General features: G+C 47.3%; 1 long non-coding RNA gene across 5 annotated transcripts in view; it reads left to right on the top strand.

Moving 5' to 3' along the window:
• LOC139825539 (uncharacterized) overlaps window positions 1-20,908 on the top strand; it is a 67,766-nt gene that overhangs the window by 20,021 nt on the left and 26,837 nt on the right. For 4 of the 5 annotated variants that reach the window (XR_011735624.1, XR_011735627.1, XR_011735623.1 and 1 more), the window contains exon 1: window positions 4,631-4,867. The exons of the other annotated variant lie outside the window; for it this stretch is intronic. This is a non-coding gene — a long non-coding RNA (uncharacterized lncRNA). Of the gene's footprint in view, window positions 1-4,630; window positions 4,868-20,908 lie in introns of those variants that run through there. 5 annotated transcript variants of the gene reach the window in all.

Genomic DNA, 20,908 nt, shown 5'->3' on the forward strand with positions numbered 1-20,908 from the left:
ATGGCTGTGACGCTAACCCCTCCTGCCCTGCGAACACATGCTCAATAACTTCACTCACGTGAGTGGCCTTTGATGTCGAAATCGAGTTAAGTATGTGCTTTAGTGTTAATAAGATCGAGTCCGTAGTTTCTTAACCCTTGCCCAATAAGTTTAGTTTACCGTCATTTTTGCAATAAATCCCTGTCTGTTGCATTTCGGAGAACAGCTCAGTGTTTTTCCCCCACCTCTGTCAGTACAGATGTGTGTTACTTGGCACTGGGGCTTTTTTCTCTTTCCCTTTGTTTTTGCTTATGACTTTGTCTCTGGTATCATGTTTTCCCTCCTATATGGCTCTGAATAATCAATTTAGAAGGCCAGGAAATAAATCAAAGCCTCAGATAGTAATGTAGAAAGAACGAGGGGACAAGCAGACATATGGATTTCATCACCAGTGGAGAATAACATGTATAATAATAACAACAGAGTGTAAATGAGTATATGTACTCACAGGAGGCTCTTCCAAAATGATTGTTTTTCTACATGACCGGGGAAGTTATGTTGTGGTTTCCGAGTTCTTTGGAACGATGGGATCCTGGCACCACCTGAACTCTTTCCCAGCCCTATTCTTTGCAGCACGGGATTGTCGGGCGATGCTGAAGCTCTGGTGGGACCGGCTGTGCCCTGGGAAGGTTCAGCAGTTCGGGGGGGTTCTCCAAAGAAGAGTGTTTAGCAGCGCTTGCGTGCTCAGCAAGGATGGTTCCCATCCGCCTGGCCTGGAACTCACTGCTGCTCCCCTAAACAAAATCAGTGGAGAGTGCAAGTTCTTCACCGGCCAAGATAAACGATGGAGAGAACATTGTTTGGTGGTGTAAAGCAACTCCAGCTCTGTGTGTTTGCTTTGCAGCTGTGGATCCCAGCACTCGCTCTGTGCTCTGGATGTTGGAGAACCTGCGATGGAGCCGCTTCCCTGACTTGCAGAACTTGTGTTGAAAGCCCAACAGAGCATTTCTTGTCTTCTTTCCCATAGAACAGAATTTGCTTGTATGCTCTTTTGCCCCATTAATGGATGATCAGGTTAAAGTCTGTGTATATTATGATTTTAGAGCTGTCACCTGAAGCTGCTCTTGCAGATTCTGAGGCTGAAGTCAGTGATGCTAAAGGGCAGTTGGGTTCTCTGCCACATCTCTAAGTCCTCACCAGCACCATCTGTGCGGAAATTTCCTTCTTTTACTACTTATAAGCAGAAGTTAGCTTCCGTATTCTTTTATTTTCACAATGAAGTTGGATATTCTGATTTACAGTCAGAAGCTGATCACTTTGTTGCCAAAGCTAATGTAAAATCTTTAAAAAAACAACAAGGTAATTGAGGTTTTTGTCTCTATGCTGTGGAAGTGAAGAATTTCAGGATGTTGCGGAACTTGATCAGATAGGGAAATCAGCTCTCCCCAGCTCATTTCACCATCCCCTGCTTCCTTTATGAGTGCAAATCCAGCACCTTTCACCAGCAATAAAAATCACACATTTTTCTGCTTTAGTTTTGTTGAAGAAAAGAAATAGTAAACTCCTTCTGGCAAAACCCACCAGTTGTCCTGCAATAACATTTCATTGTGAAACAGCTTGTGCCCCGTGCGCCATTTTTGGCTGGAATTGCCTGTACGTAGATGCCAAATGGTGATTTCGGATGGGCTCTGGACACCATCAAAGCTCAGAGGTTGTGTTACCACCATCCATGGCCAGAGCAGGGTGGGGTACACAATTGGGAAGGGTCAGATTGAGACCCGGGTGATGAATTGCAGGTCTGAAGAACCTCTGAGGTTTACCTATAGTCCTTTTCAGCTTGAAATTGGCTTTTGCCTGGCTCTGACTGGCCGTTTGGTGAAGCTGTGATTGCGGCTGGAAGGCAGGACTTGCACTGGAGTGTCTGGGGGGACTGGGGGTGATTTATCTCCTATTAACAGTTTGGGAAAGCAGCAGAACTTGTTTGATGGTTTCACAGTGCAGGAAAACATGGTTTTGTCAGCCAACTTGGATTAGAAAACTCCTTGCATTTCTAGTTCACCTAAATGGAAAAGGTCGCATGTTCTGCTCAAGCAGAAAAACCTGTGTACACGTTTCATTCTGTACTTTAACATGACTTAATACTTCTATGAACTGAACTTGTAAGCCTGTGCTCATCAATGTGCCTCAGTTTCCCCACTCAGGTGGCAATGCTAATAGCTGCTCCCCAAACTTAGCAGCAGCTCTCATTGTGTATTTTTCATGCTTTGCCTAATGCAATTACACACTCTTAAGCCTAGAGCAGCGCTACCTTGAGGTTGCAATTACATCAAGTGTACCTGGAGTTTTGCAACCCCTATTGCTGCAGACGTGGCCATTTGAATATTACAAAAAGCTCTTTCACAATCTTCACAAAATCCTTTTGGACCCCAAGTGCCTCTGTCTCCCTCCCTGTCAAAGAAATAAGAGCCTTTGTTAGAGCCAGGGCTGTTGTGTGGGGAAGGAGGCTGTTTTGTTACCATGCGGACCGTGGACCCGGCTGGTTTGTGATGACAACGCAGCGAGGACCCTCACGGGCTTTTCCTGCCTTGCGCTGGCACCGGCTCGGCCCGAGGAGCAGAAACATGTGTTTGTGTTTCTGCTCTGTAAACGGAGCGGGTCTGACTCACCAGGAACGCGCGGGGCAGATGTTTGCGGTAACGAGGTGTCATTTTTATGCAGTTACTTTTCTGAACGCGGCCACATTTTCAGGCTACTTTGCATGCCTGGGGAGCGCTTGTGCCGAAATTGGGGGAAAACTCGGAGACTCGAGTGGTCCAGAGCAAAGTTTTGAAAAGCACCGGGTGAACTGGGAGCCCACGCTTAGATTTAAGCGCAGCTTTTTTGAACCACACGCTGTGCTGGCACTCAGTGGGCGGTAGATGACAGATATTGGGCTATTTTGAAAATGATATCTCTGGTCCAGTGTGATCTGTTTATATAGGCGGAGAACTTACAGATAGGAGTTCTTATGCACATACCTCGCAATGTTGCAGATGTATTGGAGAAGCGTAAAAACAAACCAAAACAACAAACCAAAACCGCAAACCAAGCTAAAAATAAGAAATGAAATCAAGCCAAACCTCTTTAAGGAGTTCAGAGCACAAGTCCCAGGGGTGCTTTTGACCATCTCGCCAATGCAATATACGTTTTACAGCCCTCTTAAAATGTGGGTAGTATAATTGAGGTCTGTATGCGTTTGTATTAGGAGCAGGGCTGGTGGATTAACCCTTGCAGCCAGCTCTGGGCCACCTTTCCTCTTGCCTGTGACACATCCACATGTCAGACTTCCCATGGCCTTTAACGGTTTCCACAAGCAATCTGTAAATAGCCCCATTGGACCTTTTCAGAAGTTTTTCTGCTAGCTAGCACAATAACGATGCTGTAATAATGCATTTATACCCAAGCTTTAGTAACTACAACTCCAGGACTCTAGTCTTAATTTTAAAGGTTCTTCTTTGTAAAAGCGACTGCTGCTTTTTGGTGCATGAACCCCCCCTTAGTTGCCATCTCAAAACATCTCTGAGCTGGTCCATCATCACAACCTGAGTTGTCGCTCTGTGAAACGCAGGCGCTGAATCCAGGGGGGAGGTTGAACCTCCTGTGATTTCATTTCTGAGCCTCCAAACGTGCAGGCAGCTTTCTGAAAATAGGGGCTGGAAAAACACCTCTCTCTGCCTTGGCTTCTCCTGCAGAGAAGAGGGGAGTCGTACCTACCTCATAGAAGAGTTGCGGTCGATAATGTTTGCAAAGTGCTTTTTAATCCCCTGCTGAAAGGTTCTGTGCAAGTGTGAGTTATAATTATTACGTCAATGTGTCTCATATTTTCCTGCACAAGCCTTCAGCTCGCCGCAGAGATGTTTTCCCAGTCTTTATGTGGATGCCATTGGGTTTGTAGCTTCCTGGCCTGTTGTAGGCAGCCGTAGCAAGGCACAGATTTCCAAAAGAGAGAATTAGAGTCTTTTCATCAGTTTGGAAAGCCAAACCAAACCCAAAACCACTTCCAATAAATCTTTCTAAGAGGAAAATTGATGGTACATCAACAGGGAAGAGATAGAACTTCATTAGGGATGGGTGAATTACCTCCGTACAGGTGCCCACCTCCAGACCAGAGGTTCAACCCACAGGTCAGCCCAGTCTCTCGGTGAGGCCATGGACAGCTGTGAAAACACGTGCTCTTCATCGCGTCAGATCATCCGGCTAAAGAAAACCATGAGGTCATGCCGACATCACCGTGTCACCCTGCGATAATTAAGACGGCCGCCTGGTTCCTCTGCAGCCCCCAGCCCCAGCTTGCGTACAGGTGTGTTGTTATTAAGCAGCTGGCATAACAAATTTGTGCCAGTGCAAAGTATGAAACGGCTCGGGGCCCGTCCAAAACTAACACAGCCGGGTCTCCAAACCGAGTCCTGGGGGTGCAGTTCTCCCTCCTGGAGATGCAAACAAATCATAAAGGTTAAAAGGCAGGAATTGAGGCTGTTGCGTTCTGCAAACTTAAAGGAATCTCTGCGCCTCGTCCCCGGTGAAAAGGAGTTAATTGGTAGCCAAGGCAAAGGTTTAAAAATAGAGCTCTTTGCATAGTTATTTGGTGATGTCTCTGTCACGTTGGCCGGTGTTTGCTGCTGTAAATCCCAGTGCGTTCCCAGCAGGTTGTTAATGTTGGGTGTTTGCAGGTTTGGAGGTTTTTTTATGGCAGGGTGGTGAATGGGGAAAACGGGCTTTGGAAAAAGTGACGTTGGAGGCATTGGAGTCCAGGTAACGGCCCGAGTTGTGTCCTCAGTCGCATTGGCATGGTCCCACTGGAATTAAGAAGATGGATTTGAAACTGGGAAGACAGTTCGTTCAGCCCAAGGTATGCTTGATGTGTACCCCAAAAAGTCCTCCTTCCCTTCTGGCATGGGGTTATTGTTCTTATTTTGTCTCAGTAAAAGATGCAGGTGGTTCTCCTGTCATTTGGGATGTGCTGGCTGCTGCCCTGTGCGGTCTGGACAGAGTCACTCTGGGAGCTGAGCTCCCCAGAAGACCCAGCTGCTCTGAAATTGGAAATTCTACCGAAATGTATCATTACAGAACCAATAGCAATTGCTGTGTGTTGAGCAGAGGATACGTGGTTGCTAGTAAATGGGAAAACTGATGCTGAAACTCAATTTGTTAGCCTCACAGGTGCTGTGACTTGAATCAATATGTGCATCCCTATTCCAGAAACAGAATTCACAGCGTCCACCGTGGCAGAATCGCTTGTCTTCACCAGTTTGACAATGTGCTGGGTAACTGTCTTACAACAGCATGGGTTTGGGTGTGTAAAAGGCCCAAATATCTCCCTGTCAAGGAAGCTTTCTTTTATAGTTTTTAAGCCATGTGAGCTAAAGAACTGCTGTGATTTTGTTGTTATTGTCATTTTTCTATTTATTAGAGCACGTCTCGGAGATGCAGGATTGGATAGGAAGCTGCGTTAGCCCCTTAGGACTCCAACAATGTACTTTTGGTTTAATATAGAAGATATTATTTAATATTCTCATAAAAAAAGCGGTGCTGCGTAGCTCATATCTGATTTTCCCACCCTGTTTTCTCCACAGTCCCATTGCCTTGATCTTTCTTTCCTTTTCCTACTAGAGTGATTATAAATACAGAGCAGGTGCAGCAAACACATATTTCAGATGACTATTCGTTAGCATCCCGTGTCAATGAGCCCTTATTAGGATCTTACAATCAGTTGAGAAAAATACCTTGTGTGGAGCAAGAAAGTCAGGACATATTTTAGCCCACATATTTGAAAATTGCCTTGTTATAAATATATACCATAAGACAAATTAGCCATACAGGCCACAACTGTGGTATCATTTAAGACAAGTAGTAGTGAAAACCTTCTGGTGAAGGTTGGAGGGGAAGATTTAGGCAACCAGAGCATAAAGGGAAGGGCAAGAAGTTTAATTCACGTTATCCAGGGTTTCTGAACAACTGAGTGATGGGGGGAGCACAGATTGTACATCAGCATCGTGACCAAGATAAACAACCTGCTGTTTAAATGGAGCTTGTGTTGCAAACACCAAATTCTTGCTCCGGGACAAGAGTTTGGCATTTGTCCTGCTTCGCTGGTGCCTCGCTCGGCCGATTCGGGGTCTGCGCCGCCGAGGTTGGATTTATTCTTGGTGATTGGCCTCGGCTGCTGCCTCGATGATTTCTGCTCTGATCTCAGAGGATAACTCTCCTAGGCCCATCTTGGAGGGATCCTGCATTCCTTCCTTATCTCCCACCAGCATGAGTTATGCTCTCAGAAATTAGACCTTATTTATTAGGGCAGCTCAGCCAAAAGCCATCTCCAGGATTTGTTTCAGTTGCATGTGCAAGAATTCCACCTCTGTTTTCTTGCTGGCCTGGGGAGGTTCTTTAGGAATAACCTCATCTCTCGGGGAATGGGACGCTCCTTCAAAGATGTTGACTTCCAAGAGGTTTGGAGACAGTGTCCCCAAGAGAGACAAAGCTTGGTGTACTCAGCTCGTCTGTTTTCATTTAATGTAGAAGAGCCCTGGGGAGCTGTGAAATCAAAACAAGGGCCCTTATTTCTCCCTTAAACTGCAGACTGATGCAGCAAAGCTGGGATCCCAGGTAGTCTCTCTTCCTAAGGTAAGGAGAGGAGCCTGCCTGCTGCACTACAGCAAAGCATCTGCTTCGTCCCCATCATCGAGACGGACGTGAAACTGAAATAAAACTAATGGCAGACGCAGCTGGACGAGGACAGTTCTGGCTGGAGTTGAAAGCCGGAGGAAGCCCCCGCGCTGCTGATGCACGGAGGTAAAGAATTACAGAGGCGATGGGAGGGACGGCAATCAGCGGGGAAGGCGCTGAGGAAAATCAGATATATTATGATATCAAATAGCCCGAGAGGAGGGACGCGATATCAGCGGCTCCTAGAGACCAAGAAGTCACTGGAAAGAGAAACATCAATGCAGAGGTAGTTATAGTGCAATTAATAAAACGTGACAGCTACTGCAGAGCTGCCATCCAGGAGATGAAGGTATCGCAAAGCTGAAGTGGTCTGAAGATTGATCCCAGAGCCGGAGATGCAGCCAGGGCATCGCTTCCCCTTCTCCTTTGGTCCCACGCGAGTGTAACCCCATCAGTTTGGGGGAAATTGCTCTCAATTTGTGTATCCAGGAAGGGTGAGACCCTGGATTCAACCCGATATGAGGTGTTTGCAAACCACTTGGAAGCGGCTACATCCCTGATTAGATTCCTTGGTGACAATCCCCCAAATACCTTCAAGTTCTTAGGGCTGGGTGGGTTTCTATGCACGGGGCTCCTGCTGCATTCAATGGACACTTGTCCTGGGTATGTGATGTGTAATGTCAGGGGTTTTATTAAGGGGGTTCATTTTGCTGGAGAGCAGAGATGGTGACTGGGTTAAGAAAGTGAGCGATTGTGAAGGGAAAGTAAAAAAACCAATCCCTGAGCTGCCAACAACTGTGAAACCCAGATTATTTGACCTGTGCTTTACAGACAAGCCATTTTTGATTCCAGCACAAAGAAATGTGGGCAAGACATCAAGTTACAAGCCAGAAATATCATGTAACCGGTAATGGCCCTTTATTGACATAGGAAGTGGGATGGTTTTGATAAAACGAGAGCCCACACAAACGATTTTCTGTGCGTATAATTCCCAAGGAAACTCGTTGAGGAGTTTTTTGAAGGAATGCAATTATTATTTTTTCCTGTGTTCTTTTTGCTTGTTCTTTTATTAAACAGAGGAGGAGTCGATCGCGGGAGGAGCTTCAGCATTCCCTTTGCTCCGGGTGCTGTGCATTGCCTGCACCCCATAGGTTACCTCTAAACAAAACTCGATAGGAGCCTGGGTGAGGTGTAAATAGTAGAAATCGCTTTGCCCTGGTGAGAAACACTTTTGTCTGCACATATCCTGCATTTTGGACCAGTTGTCAGGCTTTCCCTACACGAAGTGTTTGTCAAGACAATAAATACAAGTGCTCTGTTTTGCGGCTGACAGGTGAAATTATAACTGGGTATAATTCTTGGGATGCTTTTGATGAATTCTGCATTTTCAGGGGATGCTGGACTGAAAAAACTGGGAACTGTCGATGTGCTTCCTTCCTAATGCATCTCCAGGTTGTCTCCTCTGAGTCTGCATTTTACAGACCAAAGACAGACACTTTCCCTTCTCTCTTCTCTATTCGGTGATTATTTGGGGTTTCTTCTCTCCCAAAACCACGTCCCGTTAGGCTGCCGATGTGTTTTGTACCATGGGAGGAAGCAGGGATTTAACACATGGAACATGGGCTCATGTTGAACCCAACAACCCCATTTTTGTGCTGGACCTTGCTGCCAGTTTTCTTCACCCCTTTTGAAATCAAATGGTTCATGAGGACCTAAATTAATTTGCGGGGGGAATAAAGTATCATTAAAAATGATTAATCTCTCGTTGTTGCCAATCCCACAGTCATTTCTGGTGTTTGTGGCTGGACCAGCCCACGCTAACGAGGTTGGTTGTGTTCATTTCCTTCGTTTGCTGCGTTGTTGTTGGTTTGGGGCTGGAGGACATGAAGGAGGAGAAATATGGGGAGAAGGTAAACAGGTCGGTATGGGATTTGTGCTCCCTGGTTATTTAGATGTGTTTTGTTCCAAAGAAGTAAACTCTGAGTGCCTTTATCTCAAAGTTTACAAATACAAATAAAAGTCCTACATAGAAACTTAGTACATGATGAAAGATTCAAATACACACAGGAGAGTGTTTGTTTGAATGTGTTCTGTTCATATCGGGCAGTGGCTCTTTCCTTGTAGGAGGTCCAAGAAGCTAATTCACCAAAAGTAGTGGAGTTTTGGAAGCAGCAGGGAAGGGACCATGGCCATTCGTGTATCTGGCTTTCAGTTTCTTTATTCATTTTTGGAAAAAGTTTGGTTTGGCTTGAGCCAAACCAACCTTTTTCCTGAGATCTTCATTTACCCAGCCCTGATGCTCAACCGTGTACCAAGCCAAGCTCAGTAAATTCTCAGCATTTTCTATTTTCCAGGGCTGTTTTCCTCCCCACAGAGCTCCCAAAATGCCACAGGCAGATTCTGCTGGGTTTGCAAATGGTGCATTGGACTCCCCTGAATCTGCTGGAGATGCTTTCCCCTTGCTTAAACCTCAGCCTTACAGATTAGGCTGAGCTTTGACAGATGGACTAGGAAGAGCAAGTTCTGGAAGCTAAAGCCAGCGCAACTGGAATTTGGGAATAGTTGTCCCAACAGGGAGGGGGTTATATACGCAGGAAAACAGTGTCTGCACAGATCACCTGCTAACCACCAGTGGGTAATATTTCCCATTTCACTTGCTTTCAGCTGCCTCCAGCAAACTGCTTTCTGTCCCTATTTTAAAGGGCAGTCCCACAGCTCTAGGCTGGCATCACCTTCCCCACGAGCTTTTAGTGCTTTCCTTAGCTCGCTTCTTCCCCACAAAGCTTTTCATGTCCAGAAAGCGTCAGGATTTAAGACCAACTCCTGCAGCTTCAAGAGGCACCTCTGTTTTTCTTCCTTTTGCCCCGTAGGTGATTTTATCCTAAAACGCTGGGGAGAGAAGGGAACCAAGGAGTGTCTGTCTGTGTATATGACATGATGAGACCTCCGGAGCAAAGCAACGGGGGCTATAGATCTATAGATTAAAGAGAGAGCAAGGGCCAGGCGCCAAGATGATGGTGTCACTTGCGAGAAGCAGGGCCAGGAGCTGGGCTTAGCGGCACAAGTCTTTCCATTGCCGGTGACTCACTTGCTGACACTTTTTGGCTGCCCTCCTGGGCTGGAAGGGGCCGAGGGAAAAGCAGAGGAGCTGCTCGTGGTGTGGAAGTCGATGCCCTGGGCCGAGGGGCTGCAGGAGCATCACATCACGGGGGGTGCCCTGCCTGGTCGTGGTCCAGTTCTAGGACTTCTAGGTGCTGCTTTCCTCATGGCGATAACTTCAGGTTGCATCAAGGAAAAAGATGACAGATCCATTTCTCATCCTCTGTGAGAACCTGGGAATGGTTAGAAGGAGCATCCACTAGGGAAATATTAGGAAAAAAGGATGTTTCAAAACACTTTGTGCAGTTAGTGAAATCTGAAAATTTCCCAGTAATTTCCCATTTAAGCATTACAGCCGTGTCTTTCCTATCTGTTTCTCAAGGGTGATTTTATGTTTATACTCTTTGTTTCTCTGTTGCAGTTGCTGTTCTGTGTTTTAGTGGGGAAAATATTGAAGGTGGCGCATAGGAATTGGCTTTTAACACTGATTATGTTTGCATATGCAGAAAGAAGCTGTTTTGGCAAGCTGTATTCCAGCAGGATGGATATAATACCATCCAAAAAGGTTAAACGCGGCTTATCTGTGCAAAGTGGGTTTTGTTTGTAAAGCTGCGCTTGTTGATGCGATGCCTGAGATTGTACCTTCCCATCTGTGGATGCCCTGCACGTCTTCGGCCTTTTGCACCTGCGTTTCTAGAGGGCAATGAAATTGGGATTGTTTTCTATCACGCTTCTAAAATAAACTTGAAATGTGCACTTTGGTTTAGACGTTTCAAATTTGGGATTAAGGAGCTGAAAGAATTGGACCTACACCTCTGTTTGTTTTGGTACAAACACCGAATTTTTCAACAACAGGCGCGCTCTGGGGAAGGAACTTTCCCTCTTTAAACCATCTTTCTGATTTCTTTTCCGCATTGAGGAAATGGAGAGAAAAGCAGGAGGAGAAAACAGTTTTGGTGAAACTCATGGCAGAGTTATTTCTGTAGGGGAGGAAAACCGCAGACTTCTGACCAAAGTGAAGGTTCCCCTTTGGTCACCTCCCATGTGGTGGCCACGCTCACCAGGTGGCAGCTCCCCATGTCACCCCTCTGATAGCTTCTGTGCAGACATCTGGTCCCCAGCCTCCCAAGCCAACAGAGGTTTTGCCGTTCATTTCCGAGCCTTTCAGACAATGTTCTGTGTGCATGCGGACTAACGTGAGCGTTAAATATCCTGTTAAGTCTGCTTGGCTTTTTCCATCGAATGTGTCATCTGAATAACCTAATTAAACGAAGCCCTTCCATTTTAGATGATGTTTAGATGATGCGGATAATTACCCGGAGAGTGCAGCCATCCAGCTGGCAGGGAGGCTGCAAGAGATGTAAAACATCTTAATAAAAACAAGACCCTCCTCAGGTTTGGCCTCCGTAGCTGGGATGGATGGCTGGTGCATTGCATGTGTTTAAACAACAGCCACAGGGCATCCCGGAGCTGTCGGGGATGCTCCGATGGCAGAAATCCCTTTCTGACCTCTCACGTACCACGTAAAGCTCGGACTAGTGGGATGTTCGGTGGATTTACCTCCCTCGGTTGGCACAGGACAACTTGGAAGGGATGAGTCCTGCTCCTTTTGCACCTCACGCCTGAAGTGATGGGGGAGCCCTGGGAGGTGGGAAAATCCTTCCTGGGATGCAGGATGTGGCCAGTTGCTTTCCTGCCCTGTTTTCTAGGCACAACCCGCACTGAGGAGGATGGAAAAGTGCTCCTCGCCTTGTCCTGCTGCTTTTCGAATGGCTCGTGGCTCCTTATTCCCTGTGATGCCTCCATCTGCGGAGCAGAGAACCCTCTGCAAGGCAGGAGTGTCTTTGGGCAGGGGCCAGCTCCATGTGTATAATATTTCCATTAACTCAGGGAGTGAAACTCTCAGGCTCGGGGCCCAGGCCGTGCTGGAGCGGCAGTGGAGCTGGAGTAATTCTGCTCGTCTATCACCCAGATGTCAGCGAGACCCCAGCGTGGAGACTCACACCTGCTTTGGTAGTGGCCTTGGCGTGATGTGACGGCTCCTGGGACAGCATCACTTGGTCCTGAGCTTTTCCTGAGCTCGCGGTGGGGCAGAGGATGCTCTGAGTGATGCTCGGTGCTGCCAGCATCCCGGCACAGCCCTGTGGTCCCCTAGGCTTTTGTCCCCAGGGCTAGGAGGTGACAGCAGCTCCCCAGCTCGGCCGAATCAGCTGTAGTTTCTTCCCCCAGGCGTGCGGACAGCACACATCTGCTCAACAGGGACACATGTTTCCGGGACCCTCTTTCTCTGTCCCAGCCGGAGCCAGAAATCCTTCGCCCTGGAGCCTTGCTGTGCTGACACATCCGCTCTGGCCACAACAGAGCGAATTCTGCTGTTTCTTTATCCCGCTCCAAGCCAGAAAGTGCTTAGTGTTTCTCTTTTTTGTTTTCCCCAAGGGATTTGGGCCACGTCAGGTCCTGTGGGGATGGTGGCTGTCTTCTCTTCATGTGCACCAAGAGCCTTGGAGAGGGATACAAGCAGGATGGGTCTCCTCTGTAGCTAAAATAAGCAAGACCCCACCAAATAATACTAACGAAGCATCCCTGCTTCCAGGGGGAAGCAATATCTCCCCGTTCTTCCCCAAACTCCCTTTCCTGCTCCATCTCAGGATGAGTGGTGCCCCCTAAGCACTGCTCCTTTTGTAGACCTTGACCTTGGCCATGCTCGGTGTTATTTGACCACCCCAGTGCACAGGCTGCAAGAAAACGATCCCAGCAGAACCCCCCAGTGCTGTCACTTCCACTTACAGCCCATAGCGGTGACGTTGCTGTGGTGGTGACCAACAGCGTTTTTGGCCACGTTGTGGTCTGAAGGACCTGGGTCTGGAAAAGGGTCCAGCAAAACCCTCTGGGGTTTTGGCCAAGGCAATATTGATGTTCCCCCCACCTCTTTGCAACCCCAGTTGTTTTATTTTCCTCTTGCCCCCTCTCTCCTGCAGCACAACAGGACATTCTTGTACCAAACTATTTGTTTCTGCATATTTGCAGCGTGAGCAAAGCAGGAGGGGTGAGGGCAAGGAAGGGGGGCTGGGGTTTGAAAGGTTTGAGGGGAAAAAGAATCTCATCCAGGGCTTAGTTTACAAGGGACAGCTGAGTGTGTAAACCCCGTCTCCAAAGAGGGTTGTTAGGAGCTTTTCTGGCAGCGTTTCCCCTCCTACCCCCAACCTCTGGCTGAGCCGCTTCGAGGGAAAACAGAAGGGGAAAAAGAGGGGGGAGAGTGGTTTTGAATGCTCAGAAAATCAGCCCTCAAGAAAAAAAGAAAACACCACTGACAGACAGAGCAGGGCTCGTTTTGCTGAGCAAATAAACCTGGGCAAGTGGGCTGGGTGGCTCTGGGGAGGTAGGTGAAGTGGGGCAGATGGGGGTCCATGTCTCTGCATCCGATACATCATTATTTGGTATGCACGTGGTCCCAAAGGTGCATTAATATTCCCCTCGCTAAATAAACTGGTGGCCAGCCTGGGTGGCAGATCCCAAGGTGTTCAGCAGCCCCTGGGGTACAGAGCACCCAGAAAATTCCCTGTAAACCCCCATCCTGAACAGTTCTCCCTGTGGACTGGTTTCCCTATGGGTTTTCTGTGGTATTTTGGGCACACGGAGCAGGGGGTGGGTGCTGAGTTGAGGTGAACATTCCCAGCACATTGCTTGTGACCTCACCCCTATCTTTGTGTCCTTTTATCTGCTGTGTGGCTAAGGATCTTGGTATTTGAATAATTGAGATTATTGTACCAAAATCAGCGGTCTCTGTGTCTTGATAGACGTGGAATTGAAAGTGCAATTTCTGGGATGCAGAAGGCTTTTGCTTTCTGCAAGTCCTGTCCATTGAATTCAGAGATGCCAGCTTGCCTTACGTTGATATCACATTATTTCGTATCCTTGGTCTGTGCAAAGCAAAAGGCCTGGTGTTCGCACAGGGCCTCTTCCTGATATTGATACCACCTCTGGATCTCAGCGAGTCTTGGGATAAAATTCATTATCCCGGTGTCTAATTAGGGGGCAACGCTGGGCAGCAGGGAGGAGGCAGCGTTATTCATTTGGGGCAAACCCTGACTTTTGCGAGGTGTCGCGCTGTAACGTGTTCCATCCCATCCCAAAGCAACTAACGCTGTCAAAACGCGGTTCCTAAAGCCGCATTTCGTTTGTATCTTGTGTCAATGCACATACAGGTACCTGTGCTTATTAGAACCACATTGCCGTGAATTAACGGCCCCATACGCATGTATCTCTCATTAAATGCTGTGGGGTGGAGGTAAGGATCGTTGCCTCGGGCTCTCTCTGTGAGATCTCTCAGCACCCTACGCAATAAATATGTTTTTAATAAGCAGTCATTAATGAGTGGACAATAACAGCTTTATAGAGCGTAAATTAAAGGCATGCGTGGGAACCTTAATCTGAGAGTGTATGGTGTAATGGAATATACTGGAATTCAGCTTTATTTATTTTTTAAGACTTCTTGCAAGCCAATGTTTGCAAGCTGTGTGGGGGTAAAGATGCATTTGCTGAAGGTCTGATCCTACCTGGGATCTGCTTGTGTTTGAAGCCGATTTCAGGGCTGGGGTGCTCGAGCATCCTTGGGAGGAGGGATGCGGTGGGAACGCAACCACTGTCTCATGGTGAGGATAGCTGGTGTGGGTAAGGAAGAAAACCGGCTGAGGTGGCTGCAGTATTGTCCAAAACTTGCTTGGATAGTAATTTGGGAGAAGGGAGAGGCTGTGATGTCAGGTTCCTCTCGGTTATCCTTGTTTTCAGTGAGCAGAATGGAGAGCGAGTTGGGGATGTGTCGCTTTGGGACTCAGGTGAGCAGGCAGGAACCAAGGATGCCAAAAAGGAACCGCACTCCTCATCAAACAATGATAAACCCATGGTAAAATAACAATAACAACTGGACACGAATATCCGAAGTACATGAAGCACATGGCTTTGGCTGGAAGAATCTCAGGACAGCCTACGACAAAATCCTAATTACTAATATAACTATATGCTAATATAACCCATCCCACTGCTGGTTTACCACCCTTGCATCCTCCTGGTTTCCCAGGTTTGCAATTCGCTTTCTTAAATGGTTGATTTTCCACTTTACATTTGCTCTTGCAAACTGGCTTTCCAGCCTCTAAGGATCAGCTCCGGTCCTTCCTGGGAATACCCAGCCCATAAATACCTATCTGGGTTGTACCTATTGTCCTTGCAGTGTTTTAAATACAGATTGGACTTAAAAATGTAATTAAAAATATAATTTTCAAGAAATTTTCAAGTCATCCCAACGTGTGGCACACAAACGCATACAAGCACAGATCCAATTCCTGTTTCTCTGCGATCTCAGAGGACACTTTGAAATGAGTGAGATGATGCTGTGAGATGAGAATTGGGCTGGAAGTGGCTGTGCCTGCTGACGTCTGTATTGAACTGGACAAGATGAACCAGATTCCTCCCAGAATTCATCGGCTCCTTGCCAGGGACGAACAGGATCCAACAATAAGCGCTTTGCAGAATTGGCTCCCTGAATATTCCGCTTTATGGTGAAATGGGTTGTGTATGTTTGTAGCACCAAGTGGCGCTCTGAATTGGCTGGAAAATGTGAGATATTTCTGCAGATCATTTCAGCGCTCAACGGAAAAAACAATCAGCCGTGGCTTTTTGATTTGGGAGGGGGCTGAAAACAACAAAAAAGAAAACATGATTTTTGGCTGACGCGATTTCTATTGCTCCTTTGGGCTGGACTTTGAGGATATTCGTAGAGTTATAATGAGTTAGAGTTTATTTGCATGGGTTCCTGTGCTTGAACCTGAGCCTAAGCTTTGCTGTAGTCTAAGAAGGGTTGGGGCTGTACATTTCCCTCCTCAGCACCGGCTAAAATGTGGATGTTTTTAGATCCTGCTGTAAGCACCGACACCTCTCACCGACTTCTGGACCCCTGCACGCAACGCAGGCGAATGCCCTTTGCTTCAAAGCCTATTCCACAAGCAAAACAAACTCCCCCCCTTGTATTTTACAAGGTAATTATTCCAGACACGATAAATATTTGGCTCCGGCAGCAAAGCCGGAGCGTGGAAAGGCATCTTGAAATAGCAAGCAGGACGGCTTTGCTAAGTAGACCTGGCATTAGGCTCTGATCTCGCTCCTGCTCTTCTGAGCTCAACAGAAAAGCAACAGGATAACAAAATATTTTGTAAAACAACATCCTGAGAGCTGGGGTGGTTTGTGGTTTGGGGTTTTTTTTTCTTCCTTCCGATTGTTTTCTTGATCAATGAGCGTTTAGTGAGGCTCTAAAATATCAGCTGGAGGCTTCAAAGAGATCAAAGCCGCCTGTGCAAATACAATAAAACCCTTCTCCCCGCGCTGAAGAGGGAGAAAGTAAGAGAAAAAGGGTCTTTTACAACCACTTTCTCATTCCATCCTAAGTCTGGAAATCCTGTTTTAGTCTTGGGTCTGTGCAGAGAGTTGCAGGGGCTGGGGTGGTTGTCACCAGAGATGCCTTGTGACGTAGTCCTGGGGTCTCAAAATGCTCCTAGAGTCCATCTTTAGGTATCTCAGTAAGCCCAGGCACCCAGATAATGTAAAGAGGATGATATTTGGATTGTGAACGTGTCTTTTTGTGCACCCACGTGCATGCTTGTAGGACGAGCCGCTCCAGCTTTGTGCTTGAGCTTTGCTAGCCCAGCCTAGCAAGAGCAGCTTGTGTTCCCAGGTTTACTGGTAGAGCGGGGTTAATTTGAGTAAGGCTGAGCTTTAGAAGTTCCTAGCTGAACCCTTCACACGATCGCTTTGTCATGGCAGCTCGCAGAAGTGTTTTGCTTTGCATTAATCACCGTTTCCTCCAGATGAAGGAGTGTTGTGCAAGCCCTTGGGTCAGCACGCGGGGCATGGGATATCGGGGTTATTGTGGCCTGTTTAAATGTGAAATTAGCAGCCTCTTCCCATTTCGACATGCCAAAGTGGTTCACAGAGTCTGGACCTGGAGCATAGAGATGTCTGGGCAGAGGATGGAGATCACAGAGCTTAAAACAGAGCAGGAAAAGACACAATTTGGGGGTGGGTTGCAATTACCTGCTCATCTGTTCCCTCCGAAACGTCTCCCCGGTACAGAGATGTGGTTTAAAGCTCTCACCAGAAGGAAAAACAGTGTTGTGAAGCCTGGTGGGACTGGAGCCTTTGGCTCCAGCGTGTCTAGGGACTGAGAAGCTGATGATTAGATAACTGTAAACCCATCCTTATTTTACAGCTTGCGCGGGCTTTGATGGGAATGGGAACGAAGCGCAGCAGGCTCCTGGGGCCGAGGGGAGAAATGGTTTTGTGATTAAACGAAGCCTCAGATTATTGAGGCTGAAGCGCCTGACCCTGCTGCAGGGTTTGCTTCTGCCCTTGGGTGAGTCTCGGCTCCCTTGGTGCCTCAGTTTCCCTGCTGCTGTGGTGCATCAGTGCAAAGAGTGGTTTGAGATGTCAATGAAATTGTGGCAACGAGCAAGTTGCATGGAAAAGATTTGACTGAGTATGTTAGTCTTGCCCTGCAGATGCTTTTCCTGCAGCGGACAGCCCAGAAATGCGGAAGATGGGACAAAGGAGAGGAGAGGAGGAGAGGAAGAGAAGAGAAAGGGAAGAGGAGCAGGAGAGGAAGGGAAGGGGAGCAGGAGAGGAAGGGAAGGGGAGAAGGAGAGGAAGGGGAAGAGGAGAAGGAGAGGAAGGAGAAGAGGAGAAGGAGAGGAAGGAGAAGAGGAGAAGGAGAGGAAGGAAAAGAGGAGAAGGAGAGGAAGGAGAAGAGGAGAAGGAGAGGAAGGGGAAGAGGAGAAGGAGAGGAAGGAGAAGAGGAGAAGGAGAGGAAGAAGAGGAGAAGGAGAGGAAGGAGAAGAGGAGAAGGAGAGGAAGGAGAAGAGGAGAAGGAGAGGAAGGGAAGAGGAGAAGGAGAGGAAGGAAAAGAGGAGAAGGAGAGGAAGGGAAGAGGAGGAGAGGAAGGAGAAGAGGAGAAGGAGAGGAAGGAGAAGAGGAGAAGGAGAGGAAGGAGAAGAGGAGAAGGAGAGGAAGGGGAAGAGGAGAAGGAGAGGAAGGAGAAGAGGAGAAGGAGAGGAAGGGAAGAGGAGGAGAGGAAGGAGAAGAGGAGAAGGAGAGGAAGGAGAAGAGGAGAAGGAGAGGAAGGGAAGAGGAGAAGGAGAGGAAGGGAAGAGGAGAAGGAGAGGAAGGGAAGAGGAGAAGGAGAGGAAGGGAAGAGGAGAAGGAAAGGAGGGGAAGAGGAGAAGAAGAGGAGGGGAAGACCGGGGGAAGAGAAGAGGAGGGGAAGGTGTTTGTGTCTTATTTTATCTGCGAGCGTCTATTTTACACCCAATTTGTGCAGAGACAGATGCCCAAACAACTGCAAAGTAAGTGGAAGATCTTTCCAATACGTTTTCTTCCCCGAGGATGTTTATGTGAACCTAATGTATATGTGCTCTCATTAGACTTAAGGTTAACTATTTGTGATAAATAGTAAATTCACTAAAAAATGTGGCGGAGAAATGACTCACAAATACCCGTCTCATTTGGCAAGGATGTTTTGGCCAGAAAGGGCTCATTTTTTTGATGTAGAAATGTTTTGCTTTGACATTTTTCACAAGAAACCCTTTTGACCCTTCTTTCTGCATAGGGGCTGTTAAAGAATTGACCAAACTTAAGAGAATAAAATGTTCTACTCAACTCAAAGAATAAACCATTACGTTAAAAGAAGGAAGTAACAGGAAACAAAATACTGTTTTAAATCAGAAAAACACCACGTTGACCCAAAGCATTTATTTGCTTTTTATTTGGCTTTGTTTCTGAAAACTCTTCAGAGTCAGATACTTTTGACCCAAACTATAAGTTTCTCCTGCTTTATATTTTTAATCCTTCCCTTATTTTAACCACCAAGACCACAAACCCATTATGTTCAGCAAAAAAGCCGCCTTGCAATGATAGGTTCTGCGTTTGCTCTTGTATTTCTCCATGGGAAGCCAGTTTGCTCACATCCACATGGTTTTGCTTCTTTTCTGGTCAGGCAAACCCACTTTGAGGACATTAACCCTTAAAAAATATCATTATTATTATTATGAATAACTCCTGTTTATGGGCTCTACTTTAAGTTATCGGAGTGGCAGATTTTACCCTGAATATTTGGGGAAGAGCCCTTTTTAGCTGTTTTGGAGGCTGCTGTGATATTTCAGTCCCAAGCCCACTGAGTGTAATTTCGGGTGGGTTTTTTAGGCAGCAACCCCACCGGCTCAACACCCAGGCCCACGCCTGCTTTAAATCAGCCCCAACCCACCTAAGCGGGGCTGATGTCAGCCCAAATTTCCCCTCTCAACCTCGGGAGCTGCCAAATTCCCACCCCCCAGGGCTTGGATCTCATCGCCCACATCCAAACCACACATTGCAATAATGACCCAACCCCTATCCCCAGCCCAGTTCTTTCCGAATTTGCGAACTTGACGTGAAAACAGCTGAAAAAACCGCCTTATAAACTTGAGCTAATGCTGGCATCTCATTAAACATCAACCAAATCCCAGACCAAACCCCCTCGTGGCATCTGCAGCATTTTAAGCCGAGGTTAAAGCTTTTCCCAAGTGCCCGGCGACCGCGAAGACTCATCCGAAAAGCTCAACTTGACATAATTTTCAGGAAGTCTTAAATTCTTCCTCCTGCGAGGTTTCCCGGGTCAGGTATACAAAGCCTGACCTGTGTGAATAATGGGCTTTGTGGTTTACGGGCAGTTCCTAAAAGCTTAATAATTAAGAAAACGCTTGTGGCTCAACCCAAATAATTGTGTTGATTTTTCTCAGCTATTAAAAAACCTGAAGTGTCTCTTATCGAACCAACACTTGCTTTGGTCTGTAGGGAATTTTTTATTTCCACTATGATGCTTCCAACTAAATTTAAAAGGTGAATATTTAGAAGCCGCAGTCTCCTTTGAATCAGAAAATCACAGGCGGGAGAGGAACCAAACCCTTGCCTGGGTTGTCTGAAGAAGTCCAGGGGGACTATTTTTACTCCCAAAATTGTTTCCTTTCGGAACACTTTGCAAAAGCAGCGTGAACTCATGGTGCGCCGTGCTATTTGCAGATCTCTGAAAATATTTCAGGGGAAAAAAAGAGCATACAGGTGTCTCTAAAATGGTAATTCCAGCCTTCCCCCTGCCTTTATTGCTCTTTTTCAGTCGCCAAATATCAGCAATTTGCCTGCAGGATAAGCAGTGGGTGCTGGTTGTGTGCGACGCTTATTTTTTGGGCCACTTTTCTGCCCTTTCCTGTTTTTCTGGCCAGGCTGGCAGGAGAGGAGCGTTCTGCTGCGGCTGGGCCATGAAAACAAGGGAAACTTTTACTGGCTGCTCGAGGCATCCAAAAAAAATCATTTGTGGAGCAATTTGGAGCCTGAGATGTGTTTAGTAACGGGCGTCTCAATGGTCCCATTCACCTGGGGATGAGGAGGGGTGACACAGTCGAGGACCAGCCCGTGTCCCCTGGTCCTTCTCCTTTATCTCCATCCTCTCTGTTCGGCTGCTGGAGCAGCTGGGATGTGGGTAGATTGGGCCACATCTTGCTTTGGTTTTAAGCGTCCCCTCAGTTCCAGAAGGACAGGGGAGGGAGTCCAGCGCAGCCACCAAGATGCTGAAGGGAGTGGAGCATCTCCCGTGTGAGGAAAGGCTGAGGGAACTGGGGCTCTGGAGCTGGAGAAGAGGAGACTGAGGGGGGACTCATTCCTGGGGATCAATATGGAAAGGGGCAGTGTCAGGAGGATGGAGCCAGGCTCTTGTGGGTGACAACCAGTGACAGGACAAGGGGCAATGGGTGCAAACTGGAACACAGGAGGTTCCACTGCAAGAGGAGAAGCAACTTGTTGGGGGTGAGGGTGGCAGAGCCTGGCCCAGGCTGCCCAGGGAGGTTGTGGAGTCTCCTTCTCTGCAGACATTCAAACCCGCCTGGACCCCTTCCTGTGGAACCTCAGCTGGGTGTTCCTGCTCCATGGGGGATTGCACTGGATGAGCTTTCCAGGGCCCTTCCAACCCCTGTGATTCTGTGATCCAAGCTTTAGAGCCATCGTGGTGGTTATAGAAGTTATTATACACTGATATGTTGTTTTTACATACCAATAA

Source organism: Patagioenas fasciata, chromosome 24 (genome assembly GCF_037038585.1).
Source record: "Patagioenas fasciata isolate bPatFas1 chromosome 24, bPatFas1.hap1, whole genome shotgun sequence".
Classification (NCBI taxonomy): domain Eukaryota; kingdom Metazoa; phylum Chordata; class Aves; order Columbiformes; family Columbidae; genus Patagioenas; species Patagioenas fasciata.